Source organism: Rhynchophorus ferrugineus, unplaced genomic scaffold (assembly GCF_030347505.1).
Source record: "Rhynchophorus ferrugineus isolate W39M unplaced genomic scaffold, kcgeb_rfMv2 rfM7, whole genome shotgun sequence".
NCBI classification, from domain to species: Eukaryota; Metazoa; Arthropoda; class Insecta; order Coleoptera; family Curculionidae; genus Rhynchophorus; species Rhynchophorus ferrugineus.
The window spans coordinates 7,503,772-7,518,364 of NW_027472586.1; the positions used below are offsets into that span (position 1 = coordinate 7,503,772).

General features: G+C 34.2%; 1 protein-coding gene across 1 annotated transcript in view; it reads left to right on the top strand.

The window, feature by feature from the left end:
* The first annotated feature begins 415 nt into the window (after positions 1-415).
* The window catches only part of 5-HT7 (5-hydroxytryptamine receptor 7), a 56,872-nt gene continuing 42,694 nt past the window's right edge, over positions 416-14,593 (top strand). Inside the window, exon 1 of the mRNA XM_076409167.1 lies at positions 416-882. The gene's annotated coding sequence lies outside the window, so the exon portion shown is untranslated. The remainder of the gene's footprint in view (positions 883-14,593) is intronic.

Genomic DNA, 14,593 nt, shown 5'->3' on the forward strand with positions numbered 1-14,593 from the left:
CGGTTTCAGGTTGCACAACGTTAGTTAAAGATGGAACGGACAAATAATCGATAAACAAATATTTTCGAATGATCGATATGGACGGATTGTCCTGGAACTGACCGCGTGGGTTCGACTGGCTGGTCGGAGGACGTGAAGAAGGCGTCAACACGGCAAGACGGGGGAGGAAGGGGACGACGACGCGTTTTCAATCTGGACGGAGACATGTTTACTTAGTGCCGGCGATGCTCAGCTTCGGACCGATCCCAAACACCGTAGGCCACCGTTAAGCCACTTGCGGTGGGCCCCCCTCGGGTCGGGCCACCCCCTCGTGGACCACCTTTCCGACCGCGGAATTGATTGCCGGCCGTTTCCACCAGCGGCGTCCCGTCGCCGCCGCCCTTTGCGCAGGACCGGGCCGCCACTCGGGGCCGCCAGTTCACCACGACCTGCCGCAGCACGAGCATGGCACCAGCGTCGACGCTCCATCCACACTACAGCAGCGTCCGCGTCTGAACCCGTCGCCTCCGCCAGCCAGCCAGCCTGCCAGCCAGCAGCGTGCGTGCCAGTGTGTGTGTGTGTGATTGTTGCGTACGGTCCCCCCCGCGTAGAGACGCCATGACGCCCCCCGACGCCAAACGGACGACGGCGTCGGCCGTGTGACGACGCGGTACCCCCGAGTACGCCCCGGGACCAGGGGACGAGGCTCTGACTCTGTCCGAGTGGGTTGATCGATCATCTTTTCCGGAGAAACGGCCGTTCTCTGCCGCCGACGATGGTCGAAGCGTCGTCGCCTCGTAACTAGCAACGTTGATACTGGAAGCCTTCGAGGGGGGAAAGGATATGACGTAAATCATTCCCGTATTTTGACTCTTCAGTCGTAGACAAACTCTAGTAGTCTAGGTAGTGTTACTCTTTTACTCCCTCACCTTGTTTCACCACTTTCTGGCGTAAAAATCATTAATAAAACACGGTATTCAGTAGTGATACAATTACACAACAAACGAACACTTTTTTTCGCGAAATAATATTAATGATCCTTGCGCCATTCTACATTCGATTAATTCATATTCATCAAGTTCATCGATGTCACTTAGATACCTTTATACTCGACTGGAATCAGACGTCAGCCACTATTAACGTGTCTAGTAAAGAGGTCGTAAATAAAACAAAAATTACATTCATTGATAATGTCCCTATTGTCGAGAGTACTTCGATATTTACACGGTCAGAGTTTTAAATTCAAATAATAATCACAATTGAAAATAAGATTTGTTAATTTTATATAAATATGCATAGAAAATATCTATCTTACTTTCGTCAATATTATAGGAAATAATGCAGCACTATTCAATCACTAAATCATTTCCTCGAAGATTATTTTTTCAAATAATGTTCATCTATGAAGATCACTGTACAAAATAATAAGATAATATGTTTAATGAAATAAAAACCAATGATGGGATAAACTATTTACTTTCTCTCAAGTCTATAAAAACTATTATAAATTCAGTTATTCCAAGTTCTTATGCAATAATCTTCATGTTGTAAGTGGAAATATACCAACTTGTTGAAAACCTCAAGGTATAATCAACTTTGATATATTATAAACACTTGCACTTAACAAATGACTCGATAAGACTTAATCATTACTAGTCTTAGGTAGTGTTATTCTCTTAGTACCCTCTCTCACAATCCCCTATTGAAATCACATCGTTTAACCACCTTATTGCGTAAAAATCATTAATAAACCACGACCTCAGTAGATATACAATTACACAACAAACCAACAGTTTTTGTCGCGAAGTTATATTAGTGATTCTTGCGCCATTTTACATTCCATTAATTCATATTCATCGATATCACCTTTAAACTCGACTGGAATCAGACGTCAGCCACTATAGTCGTGTCTAGTCTATAAGAGGTCGTAAATAAAATAAGAATTACATTCATTGATAATGTCTGTTTTGTTAAGAGTACGTCGATTCTTACAAAGGCAGTGGTTTCAATTGAAATAAAGGTCACAATTCAAAATATAATTTGATAATTTTATATAAAAGTCCATAGAAAATATCCAACTTTATTTCACCAATATTACGTTGTTTTATCCGCATAAACCAAATCACTACATAGTATAAAACAAAGTCGCCTTTTCTGTCCCTATATCCCTATGTGCGCTTAAATCTTTAAAACTACGCAACGGATTTTGATGCGATTTCTTTCAATAGATAGAGTGATTCAAGAGGAAGGTTTATATGTATAATACATGCATAATATACTAAGGTAACATTGCTAATTTTAGAGGTTTCTAACGTGATGTCGTAAATTAACCTATTTTTTTAGGCTTATTTAGCAATTAGCAAAAACGCTGCCTAACCCTACGAGTTAGATCAAATTAATGTACTACAGTATTGTACACCATAAAAAGGTCTACAAAAAAGTCCGTGATGGTATATGTTTATCTTTTAGGGATAACCCACATTAACCATTTTTATTGTTTACTTTTTACGTGAGAAAATGGCTTATTTACGAAGCTATTTTAAGCAATACGGCATTAATCCTTATCGAATTAAGTACCTTAAATACAGTGTGCAATTAATATGTTCTAATCAAATCAAATTGTTCAATCAAATGTTCTAATTTATTAATAAACAGACAACTTAGTTGTTCTAATTGATAATTATGTAAAGCATAAGAATTTGTCAATATTTATTGAAAAAAAAAATGTTTCAACACTGTTCTTGATATTTCTCAGTAAACAATGTTCTTAATTTATTTAAGTGTAACCATAACACTTGTTAAAAAAACATATTTTTATAGCTCGTTTGTAAACAATAACGTTTCGTTAACTTGTAGGAACTATTTGGTTTTGCTACTAATTAATTAATAAGCTGTAATCGTTAATATTTTTTGTCTTGACTGAATATTTATTATTATTTCGTTATTTCAATTTTCAATCCCAACATGAAGTTGTAGTTTAACGCTGTTTGTATTGTATACTTGGGCCATTTAGGATAAGCGACGTGTTTTTGTTAGCAAAATGTTAAGGTCTTTCGATTTTACAATATAATATTATTGTATAAAGGCTAGTGTTGCAAGTTTATTTCTGCTCCATGAATATCATGTCATAGGATAAAGTTGTCTGTTTTATTAACTCCTTAGAGCATAGAGTTTTTGATGTGGTGTCACAAAAATGCCTTATGACCATGAATATTCAGCCTCAGTGTCGATGTCGATTGCCATGTTGTACTAATGATGTTTTGGTCATGGGATTGTCGTAGTATATCCACTTATAGTCACAATATGCCCGCGAAACTGAAACGCTTGAAAATAGCAACTTCAGTCGATTAGTGTGGTAGCCACTTTCCATCGTTTTGCTTCCTTCAATAAGTCTTGCAGCTGTCCGATTTTTCTTTTTTTCGTTATACAGGTCGTTCTTTGTCATTGCGTTAAAAACACTACTTTTAAATTATTGAAACCAAAATCCCCTATTGGGATGTGAAGGAACAGCATCATAATAAATGTTTGATGAGCTTCGGTAAGAGATTTGGTCGAATTACTGTATAACTTAATGACACTAATGGACAACTGTTATTTTTTGCAGAGAAATGACAAAACCATTGTTTACACCGATATTTCAAGAATATTCATTATGGATGAAACTAAGCCTGAATTATCTGTTTGGTCTTTCCATTTAAATAATTCTATATATGTTCAAGATAGTTTAAATGAATTTACATAATATGTAAGAAGTTTGTATTGATATTCTATGTAGAAGTACTTGGCAGCTTCATTGAAATGTTACCCACATTCGGATATCTATACAAATATAACGTCGGGGCAAAGGACCCTCTACCATTTTGATTGCCTATAATTTTACTCAAAGAAAAGATAAGTTTGGATTTCTTCGGCTCTTTTTAAGGCATTTTTCATGGCATCCTGCAGCATCTGAGGCTGAACTTCTTCAATTTTGTGACGAATATTGTCTTTAAGATGTTAAATCGTTTGGGGCTAAATTTTGATTATAAAAACCACCATAAGAAAAAGTCTGGTGCTGTTAAATAAGGAGATCTGACTGGCCGTGTTAAATCGCAACTTCGCGAAGTTTTCGTAGAAAAAGGTCATTCAATAATTGAACTGTTGAACGAGCTGTGTGTGCTGTGGCCCCATCTTGCTGAAACCACATGTCCTCTAGTCCTTGTTCTTCCATTTAAGGGACAAGAAGATTTCGAATCATGTCTTGGTATCGTTCAGCAGTAACATTAACAGCAACACCTTGGTTATTTAAAAGAAAAGGGACCAGTGAAGCTTTCGGCATGAATACCACACCATATAGTTGTTTTCAGTGGATGGAATGATGTTTCATGAATTAATTAAGGATTCCGTGTTCCCCAAAACCGACTGGTTCTGTTTATTGACGTGGCCACTGAAAAGAAAATGACCTTCACCGCTCATTGTCAATTTTGACTAACAATCTTCAATTTCACCAGACAGCCTTAGGATTGCATTACTGTACTCAACTCGTTGATCAGGATCTCTCGGTAGCAATTTTTGGGCTAATTGTATTTTGTAATGGAACATTTTCAAATTAGTTTTCAAAATTCGCCTTAAACTACGTGCCGAAGTGTGTAACTGGGAAACTAAACGATAAACTGTGGTTTTGTGTATACAAATATTGTCACTATTTTTACTCGTTCTTGTGACGTATATTTAAGTAGTATCCATAATAATATTTGGACGTTTACACAACACAATGATTAAAACGAAACTGAGCTAAAGGTGACATAACCAAGATGGCGTGCAATCAAAAAAGTAGCGGGACTTTTGCCCCACTTGTTAGATGTCTTACCCTTCCAGAGCATATGATATCGATTCAATTAAGTAAAAACAGGAGTGAGCAATATCTAGTGCCGGTTTCGGTTTGATTCATTATTAATCCACGAGTTTCGACCAAATGTAAGTCATTAATTTAATTTTTATTATCCCCCATACTTCACGAAGAAAATCCATTAAATTTCGATAGTATAATAATCAATGCGGAAAGCCATTTTGCCAGTTTAACGTTTGTACTTAAAACTTCAAACCATTAGTAACACTTTGACCTCGACATCATTCGCCGTAGCGTCCCTACCAGATGCGGAACGTCTCAAGCATCAGTAACGACCGACTTACTTTGAACATAACTGGGACGCCTTAATATTAGGTGCGTAAATTTATATATACGATTTCATTCTTTTTGATTAAATTATCACCTTTAAGTGGGATTCAAAATTAGATGAATATGTCGGAAAAGTAGGATACATTCGATGAAATTTGATGATTTGAAAGTGATAATGAAGCCGGAAGGTGATCCACGTGTTTTATGCCCTGAAACTGATGTAACAATCAAATAAAACGACTCATAGGCATGATGTAACATCATCAGGTATTGGTTTTGCTATAAATGGTGATAAGTTAACTTATAATTACGAAAATGTTCTATTACCATTATTGCCAAACTGGTTAAATCGGTATCACATTAATTAACTGAAGGGTAATTTCATATATACAGTAAACGTACTGAAAAAGTTGACCAATAGTTCTTTTAATATAAGAAGGAATGGGTTCCAGTACCAGATCCTGAAACACATTGTTACTATTTGTTTTTGTTTGTTATTGCTATCGAAATAATGATTCCTTGGCTTCGAGGATTGACATAGATATTATATACTCACCACAACTGCTTAAAAAGCTGATAAACACAGAAAAAAATTACTTGAAAGAAAGTAAGTTCTCACTATAACGGTTATCATCATGTGGACCATTTTTTGGAATCAAACAACAGGTAACTTCCAAAATTTAAAATGTTTTGGTTTGTATATTTATATTTATATCTTATATCCTAGAAATATCCCAGAAATGGATTTTAATTTATTTTGTTGATACGCTTGAAAGAACAGTTATGATGCTTTTCTGAACTTATTTTTGTAAACATATTTTATCTGATTAAACATATTTCAACGATTAGGTTCAAATAATAAAAAAATACTGTAGTGGACTCCAGGGTGGCAAAGACACTAGAGTCTATTAAAGAATTAGAAGAGAACATATGCATTCCAAAATCCAGGTTAGAGGAGTATAAAAATCAACAAGTAATGTCATATTCAAAGAATAGAACCTCCTGTAGACTTTAACATACAAAACACTTTTAGATATATACAGGATGTCTATTAAAGTATATAAAATATTAGAAGACTATTGAGATTAATTCTATAAAAAGAAAGGCTATTAAACCATTAGAAGTGACGACAACTTGTGTTTTCTACAAAATTTACCAAAGACAGAAAATGTGACATTCATTTATTACGTCCAATGATCCTTGTCCGTTTTTGGGCACCTCTCATCCCTAGGAGAGAAAATATAAGAATAGGCCGATATCCAATCCCCTTATTACATAATATTTATTACGTAAGAATCTATAGGAAATAAAATACACTTTTGGTTTATTATAATTTAGTTTTCTTTTTCAAAGAAGCAAATAAATAATAACGAATATTTAATTTCCTAATATTAGGGAAAAAGAGAAAGCCGGCAACATCGCACGTGCTTTTTGACGAACATTTCCGGAATTAATGTAATTATTCAACATTTATGAGACGACCAATGTACAATATGCGTAAACACAATTAAATAATTTATGCCTGATCTCTTTCAATATCACTGTGTAGAAAATAATTGCTATATCTGGATAGAGTTCAAATGTTTCTCCTTGACTATTATTTATTGCTGTATTTCTCTAACGTTTTCTATGTTTCTTCTAACAAAATATTTTTTAGCATGGAATGTTATTGAAAACATCGTTTTATATTTAAACATCACAAGATTTCAATGGGGTATGCCATAACGGCATTGTTCATAAGCTACAGAAAATGTTACAGAAACAACACACTGAGCTATTGAAATCTTACATTACTGCCAGAATGTTTAGAGTTAAACAAGAGAAAGCCTGCTCTAACATACAATAAAAGGAGCTAAAGCAGATTTGTCACAAGTGTATTTTAGCCAACAGTTTTTCTACGCTACACATGTGATATGACACAAATGGAAAATATCATGATGCCTATATTTGCTGATGATTGCTGTCGATTCTAGCTGCTGGAAATAATAGCGAAGAAGCCGCACCAAAATTACAGACAAGTGACAATGAAAATAATTGGACCTAAAATTGGAAAATAAAAATTAACGAATATAAATATGTGCAATGTACGTATAATCAAGCCGCATTAACACCAAAAGTGAGCTCACTCGATTGCTATCATTCCTCTTCTTGATCATCTTGATGTAAACCTTCACCGAAGGGAAAAACTGGAGTTAGAATATAAGAAAAAGTATATATTATACTCCACAAACACTAATATAAATACAATACAAGTTTTCCAGAACCAAGTCCTGAGAAGTATTATAACAGGTCAATTGAAAAGTCCCCGGCCTACCATAGTAAAACACATTTTTTTGGCAAAATTAGTTTTTTTATTCAACATAATTCCCTTCAAGGGTAATACATATAATTATAGCGACCCTCCAACTTTTCGATACCATTTTTGTAGTACGATTTGTCCTTTGCTTCAAAGTGGGCCTTAGTTTCGGCGATCACCTCTTCATTCGACGAAAATTTCTTCCCAGCGAGCATTCTTTTGAGATCTGAGAAAAGAAAATAGTCGCTGGGACCCGATCTGGAGAATACGGTAGATGAGGTAGCAGTTCGAAGCCCAATTCATGGATTTCTGCCATCGTTTTCACTGAATTGTGACACGGTACGTTGTCTTGGTGAAGCAATCCTGTCGTTTTCTTCAAATGCGGCCGTTTTTCGGCGATTTCGTCCTTCAAATGGTCCAATAACGCTATGTAACAGTTGCTGTTGATGATCCTTCCTTTTTCAAGATAGTCAATGAAAATTACTTCATGCGCATCCCAAAATACAGACGCCATAACCTTGCCAGCCGACTGTTGCGTTTTCCCACGCTTTGGAGCGGCTTCATCGTATGCAGTCCACTCGGATAACTATCGACTGGACTTCGGAGTGAAACCATGGAGCCATGTTTCATCCATCGTCACATATTGACGTAAAAACTCGGGTTTATTATGCTTGATCATCTTCAAACACTACTCCGAATCATCAACACGCCGTTGTTTTTGGTCAAAAGTGAGCTCGCGCGGCACCCACTCTACACAGAGCTTTCTTATACCAAATATTCGTGAATGATATAATGTACACGTTCAGTTGATATCTTTAAAGTGTCTGCTATTTTATTCATTTTCAAATTGCGCGCATTCAAAATCATTTTGTGGCTTTTAAAATGTTTTCGTCGGTAAAAACTTCTTTTGGTCGTCCACTGCGTTCACCGTCTTCGGTGCTCATTTCACCACGTCTAAAGATAGGTCCGGAGTCTAAGATAAGGTCGATGGATTCTCCTAGATACACATATACTTGAATTGTTATAAAGACAAATTGTAAGTTAGTTGATAACGATTAGTAATAATGTAGTAAATAATTTAAAAAAATATATATTTTTATATTAAAAACGTGGAGGTAATTTTTCCTACGGCGGTCTTTTATTGACCGTCCCTCGTCATTGTTGGATATTTCTTGTAACTGGTGCGGTCCCAACCCTATTTATAAACCGGTGGAAGTGGAAAAATCCATAAACATACCATTAGCTCGGATTTCTAAAGTGTATGGCGCCGTGACTAGCAACTTTTTCGAAGTCATTAAATAAATTGTTTAATAGCGATCCGACTACGCCGCTGGGGAACCGTAACAACTGTCGCAAATTGCCGGCAGACGCGTTCTCTCCATTTCTCTCCGTAAAATCTACTACCCTCCACGGCGGAGACACTCTTCCTGTGTTTGGCACGTAAATTGATATTTCCACCGACCTTATTATTATGTCCTTTTTTCCTTTCCAGAAGGTCCCCGTTTATCCGCCAGCGCCTAGCTGTCTCTTAACTTTCCACACAGTAAGTTTAAAATTACTTTTGGTACTCGATGGTTGCCAAGTTTGATAACACTGTTTCACGAACACTTGTTCCTTTTTTCTTTATATTAGATCATCCATCATCGGACCTTCTTATTTCACCTTGTTCTTTTTTTAATCAGCCATTTTTCCTTTTTTTGGGGATGGTGACATCAATTTGAAACTTTGGATTCAGAACTGCAACATAAAAGCTTTGTTTGAGACCAGAAGAAAAAAAACCAGCACAGAATGGCAGTTTCTTGGATAAATAATTAATATGGCAACATTGTGCTAGATATAATATTCTTGAAAAAAATATAATGAAATTTCTACGTTGTTGGCATAACAAATATTGATAAAATAGAGGGATCCAATAACTGTACTAATTAATGGTAAAAATTATATTGCATTGTACAATTTTAGTTTAATTAATTTTCCGACAATTCATTGGATACGTAACTGATCTGGAAATTCTGAAAGAAAATTTAAAATTGAAAGCACTATAGAACTAACAATGCGATTTATATGCGCAAATCTTACTAACTTTGAGATTTATTGTATTACTAGTCAGGCTTTTCTGCAAAAATATGATAAAAAGAGGAAATGGCAACACCATTAAAAAAAACAATGATTGAGGATTTTAAAATATAATTGTTTTTAGATTGTGGACCAACAAATTAGTTTTATATAATTAAACTGATCTATTTTTTGATATTATTTAAATTTTATTATTTTTGTTTATTATGATTTAAAATTTATGAAAACCAAATTTAATGAACGCTTTTTGCAAACTATACTTTCAAATTTTATAGTTTAAACCGGAAAATGACAATACCGGAAAGAACTTAAATTATACTGCAGAAGTAACAGCAACGTTAATTTTGATAATTTTTTTAATTATATATATTTTTTGAATTTTATTTTATAATTTTCTGCAGAAGTACGACGAAAATGTTAAATAACAACACTGTACGTAGCACAAACATATAATTATTTATATCATTAAGTTCTAATAGTTTTTGATCTTAAATTTGAATAATAATTTTCTGGAAATATACGATAAAAATATAAAATGGCAACACTGTTTTTCACCTGAGATTCTAAATTCTATTAGTTATATATATTTTTGAACTTTCAATAATAATTTTTTGCAAATATACGACGAAGATATAAAATGGTAACACTGTTTTTCATCTGAGATTCCAAATTCCGATATATATATATATATATATATATATATATATATATATATATATATATATATATATGTATATATATATATATATATATATACATATATTTGAACTTTCAATAATAATTTTCTGCAAATATACGACGAAGATATAAAATGGCAACACTGTTTTTCATCTCAGATGATCTCGACTTTATTCGTCTTTAATAATCCGAAAAATATACAGCTTATTGGGAGAAAAACGAACAGTTTAATCCCATAGGCGTTTAATTAATATTAATGCTCGATCATATACGATTGCAATGACATATTAAAAACCTCGCGTATCCTTATCCATAGACAGAAAAATAATTAAGTTATATCGGTTATTGAGTACGAAACTGTCACCTTTTTGATTAATTCATTTTCTGTTTATTCGGAACCTGCGGTAGTCTATACAAATAATATTTAGATAAGATTTTGTTTACTGATTGTTTCTGTTTATTTAGTATCAATATATATTCCTTCATCGAAAGTGATTGCTGGAAATACGGATGTGGTATCACTTTAGTGCAACGGAGCCTGTGGTGAGTTCGTAGATTTCTAAATAATTTTATAGCAATGATTACGAATATATCATTTCCTAGAATTGTTAGGGAACAAGATAGAAACGGCAACACTGTACGCGATTTTTTTATGAAAATTTCCAGATTAAATGTGATTATTCAGCATTTATGAGGCGGCAGATGTACAATACGTGTAAACACAATTAGACCATTTATTCCAGAGGGTGGGGGCGGTTTAACCCTTTCGCACTTAACTATTGTTGCCGTGTCCATTATCTTCATTAATTATATTTAATCCGGACAGTTATAACGCGCCGTGCACAATGACGTCGAAAACATTTTACCGAAATATGTCGGCGTAGATGTGTCTTATCCTGCCGCCAGGCTCAGTTACTAATAGGAGTTGGCAATCTACCAGTCGTCTTTAGAAAATATTTTGAAAATCACTGTGACGGTTGGGTTTCGTCTATTTGGCAGTTGGACGGCATCAAAAACGTTATATTTTTGAATATATGTTAATTTTCAGATAAATTCTATACCGGCAACATTGTAAGATTTCCGGTTTCTTATTTTCGGAGAAAATTACAATTAATTTTAAAATCTGACAATGCAGCATGTTCCAATCATATTATAAAGATGTTGCCAATATTATTTTAACTTTCAGTCTGGACTGCAACAACGTTTTTCGATTTTGCTCTTCGGTTCGATAACCTTAAAAATAAAGACATAATATTTGTAGATATATGTTAATTCTCAGATAAATTGTATAATAGCAACATCATCGGAAAAAAATACAATTAAGAAATTTAATTTGTTTCAAATTTTTTTCTCTTTACTGTATCACCTTAATAACAAAGAATAATCAAAAACATAATATACGTTAATTTTCAGATAAACTGTATATCGGCAACATCGTAAGATTTCAAATTTCCTATTTTCCGGAAAAATTACTGTTAACTGCAAAATTTGTCAACACTGCACGTACCGAAAAGACCCTAAAGATGTTGCCAATATTATTTTAGTTTCAGCCTGGACAGAAACAACGTTTTCAGATTTCTTCTCTTTGCTGTATAATCACCTTGATAACAAGGAAGCATCAAAAATATAACATTTATGACTATACGTTAATTTTTAAATAAATTGTATATCGGAAACATTGTAAGATATCCAATTTGCTATTTTCAGGGTAAATTACTATTAATTGCACAACTTGTCAATACTGCACGTATCAAAAGGATTCTAAAGACGTTGCCAATATTATTTCGAGTTTCACCCTCGACTAAAATAACGTGTTCCAATTTTTTCTCTTCGCCGTACAATCACCTTAATAACAAAGACCGACTCAATCAGTCTGAGGCATATCAAGTAAAGTTCCTTGATTAAAAAGATTTCTTATCGGCGAAGAAATCGATTCGAATCCGGATGGTCTACGGCGATACATGTTTCTGGTTTAATTATTCAATAATTACTTTTTATTGTAACTGGGTGTGAGTTAGGGAGGTTTATCGATCATGAGGACGGGGCTCGTAAGGGAGTGGAGGTGTCTAAATCCATTCATGAAGGCGTCGAGTTATTTGCGCTATGAATTTCATGGAAACTTTCGAATGAGTGAGCATGCACTATTTTTGTTTGAATCAGTTTTACGGTAGTATCTCGGATAAGTAGTTCAAGTGGCAACGTTGGAAGGAAATTAAATAACGCTCTAGAATGAGTAGCACAACTTGTATGAACAAATGCCTTTAAACGTTATTTGAAAGTTCGAACTTGTCACAGTTTATGAAAACAAGATGCACTATATAAAATAATTGTATGTATTTTGATCATTTTTGTACGAAATAGAATTATCAGTAAATTGGCGTGTACAGGCTTGGAAACAGATGATTCCTCAACTGCTATGCTATCCGAACATTCTTTGGCAACTTGTGCTGGGTTTCCGTCCAATAGTTCTTACGTTCAATGGTTTCGAACCTTTTTGGTCCTCCAGGCCATTTCGGCACTTACATCGAATCCATCACTTTTAAATCGCCGAAACCAAGACTGACTGTTGGGATATAACGAAGCAGCATTACCATAAATAAGGAATGCTAAATAGAGCCTTCCATATTTACTGTCTGTTGATACTGAATAATACAATAATTATAAATGAAAAATTGTTAATTTATTTAGAGAAACGTCAAAGCCATCGTAATTAACAGTTATATGGTTTAGCAATTGTTGTGTCGCCAATTAAAATATAAACAAATAAATAGCAATAATTTTCTGAAAACATATGATAGATTAAATAAACGGCAACACTATTGTCAACACAAAAATAATCAAAACTGAGGCTAGAAGCTGACCATCTAGAAAGAAATACACCACCAAGTGTAAGAGTCACTATATATTAATACCCAAATAGTGATAAACATTGTTTTTGATATATTACCTTAGTTTTATGCTAGTATTTACGTTTTCTAGATCATTCCAGAGACAATTTCAGCCTATATTATCATTTTATTAGATGATATCAAACACCTAATGAGTTACTGATATGTATATTTTTTATCAGCATTAAGTGCTTTTACAATTACGATTATAGCGGATAGGTTGTTGAAAAGATATAATTTATATTTTTAAGTAATTTTCCCTCATAAATAACTGTTATTACCTCAACGAGATTGTCGCGGCTGTGGCAACGGGTACTTGAAATTGGTGTTGTTAAATTTTCCACTAGATATAAAAGCGGGTAAGTCGTGTTGACGTTTTGCTTTTTGATTTCGAATATCAGCGCAAAAAGACGTGGAAGGTTTCGTTCTTATCGTGCGTATTCTTTTGTAAACATATTAGTATTTTGAATAGAGACATCGATTGAGGCATAATTGAGGTTTATTTGCAAAATAATCGAGTAGGTTTGTATGAACGATCGATTATATTAGCATTAAATATGACACTGAACATGTAAATTAAAAAAAAGTTACAGTTCTTGGGTCGGTAAGTTGGTCGGTTGGTTTTTGTGATGGATATTTCAATCTTAACAGAATTTTAATGGTTCTAATTCATACAGTGGCTTAATTTTGATTCTATTAAGATCAGAAAATCAATGGATGGTCGAGATAGGAACGTAAAGGCTAAACTAAACGAATGATATGGAGCACTTAAGCTTCTGGATGGCAGAAGATTCAAGATTATATTCAAGATCAGTAAAATATGCCAAATTAAGACTGAGTATAATTACTTAATACCTTCTGATTCATTCAAGTCATTAAAAAAAGGTCTTTAAATATGGAAAACCAAGATGCCTTTCGTGAAAACTGCCATATGACTTATCTAGATCATCGCAACATTGAAAATCACTATTCGATATCACTAATGCTATCAAGATTCCCCCGATCTGCCTAAGCGCCAGGGGGATCAAATCAAGGATACATTAAAAATCATCGTGGTCCGGTAGATTGTATTGGCATTAAATATGACACTGAATATGCAGATTAAAAAAAAGTTACAGTTCTTGGGTCGGTAAGTTGGTCGGTTGGTTTTTGTGATGGATATTTCAATCTTAACAGAATTTTAATGGTTCTAATTCATACAGTGGCTTAATTTTGATTCTATTAAGATCAGAAAATCAATGGATGGTCGAGATAGGAACGCAAAGGCTAAACTAAACGAATGATATGGAGCACTTAAGCTTCTGGATGGCAGAAGATTCAAGATTATATTCAAGATCAATAAAATATGCCAAATTAAGACTGAGTATAATTATTTAATACCTTCTGATTCATTCAAGTCATTAAAAAAAGGTCTTTAAATATGAAAAACCAAGATGCCTTTCGTGAAAACTGTCATAAAACTTATCTAGATCATCGCAACATTGAAAATCACTATTCGATATCACTAATTCTATCAAA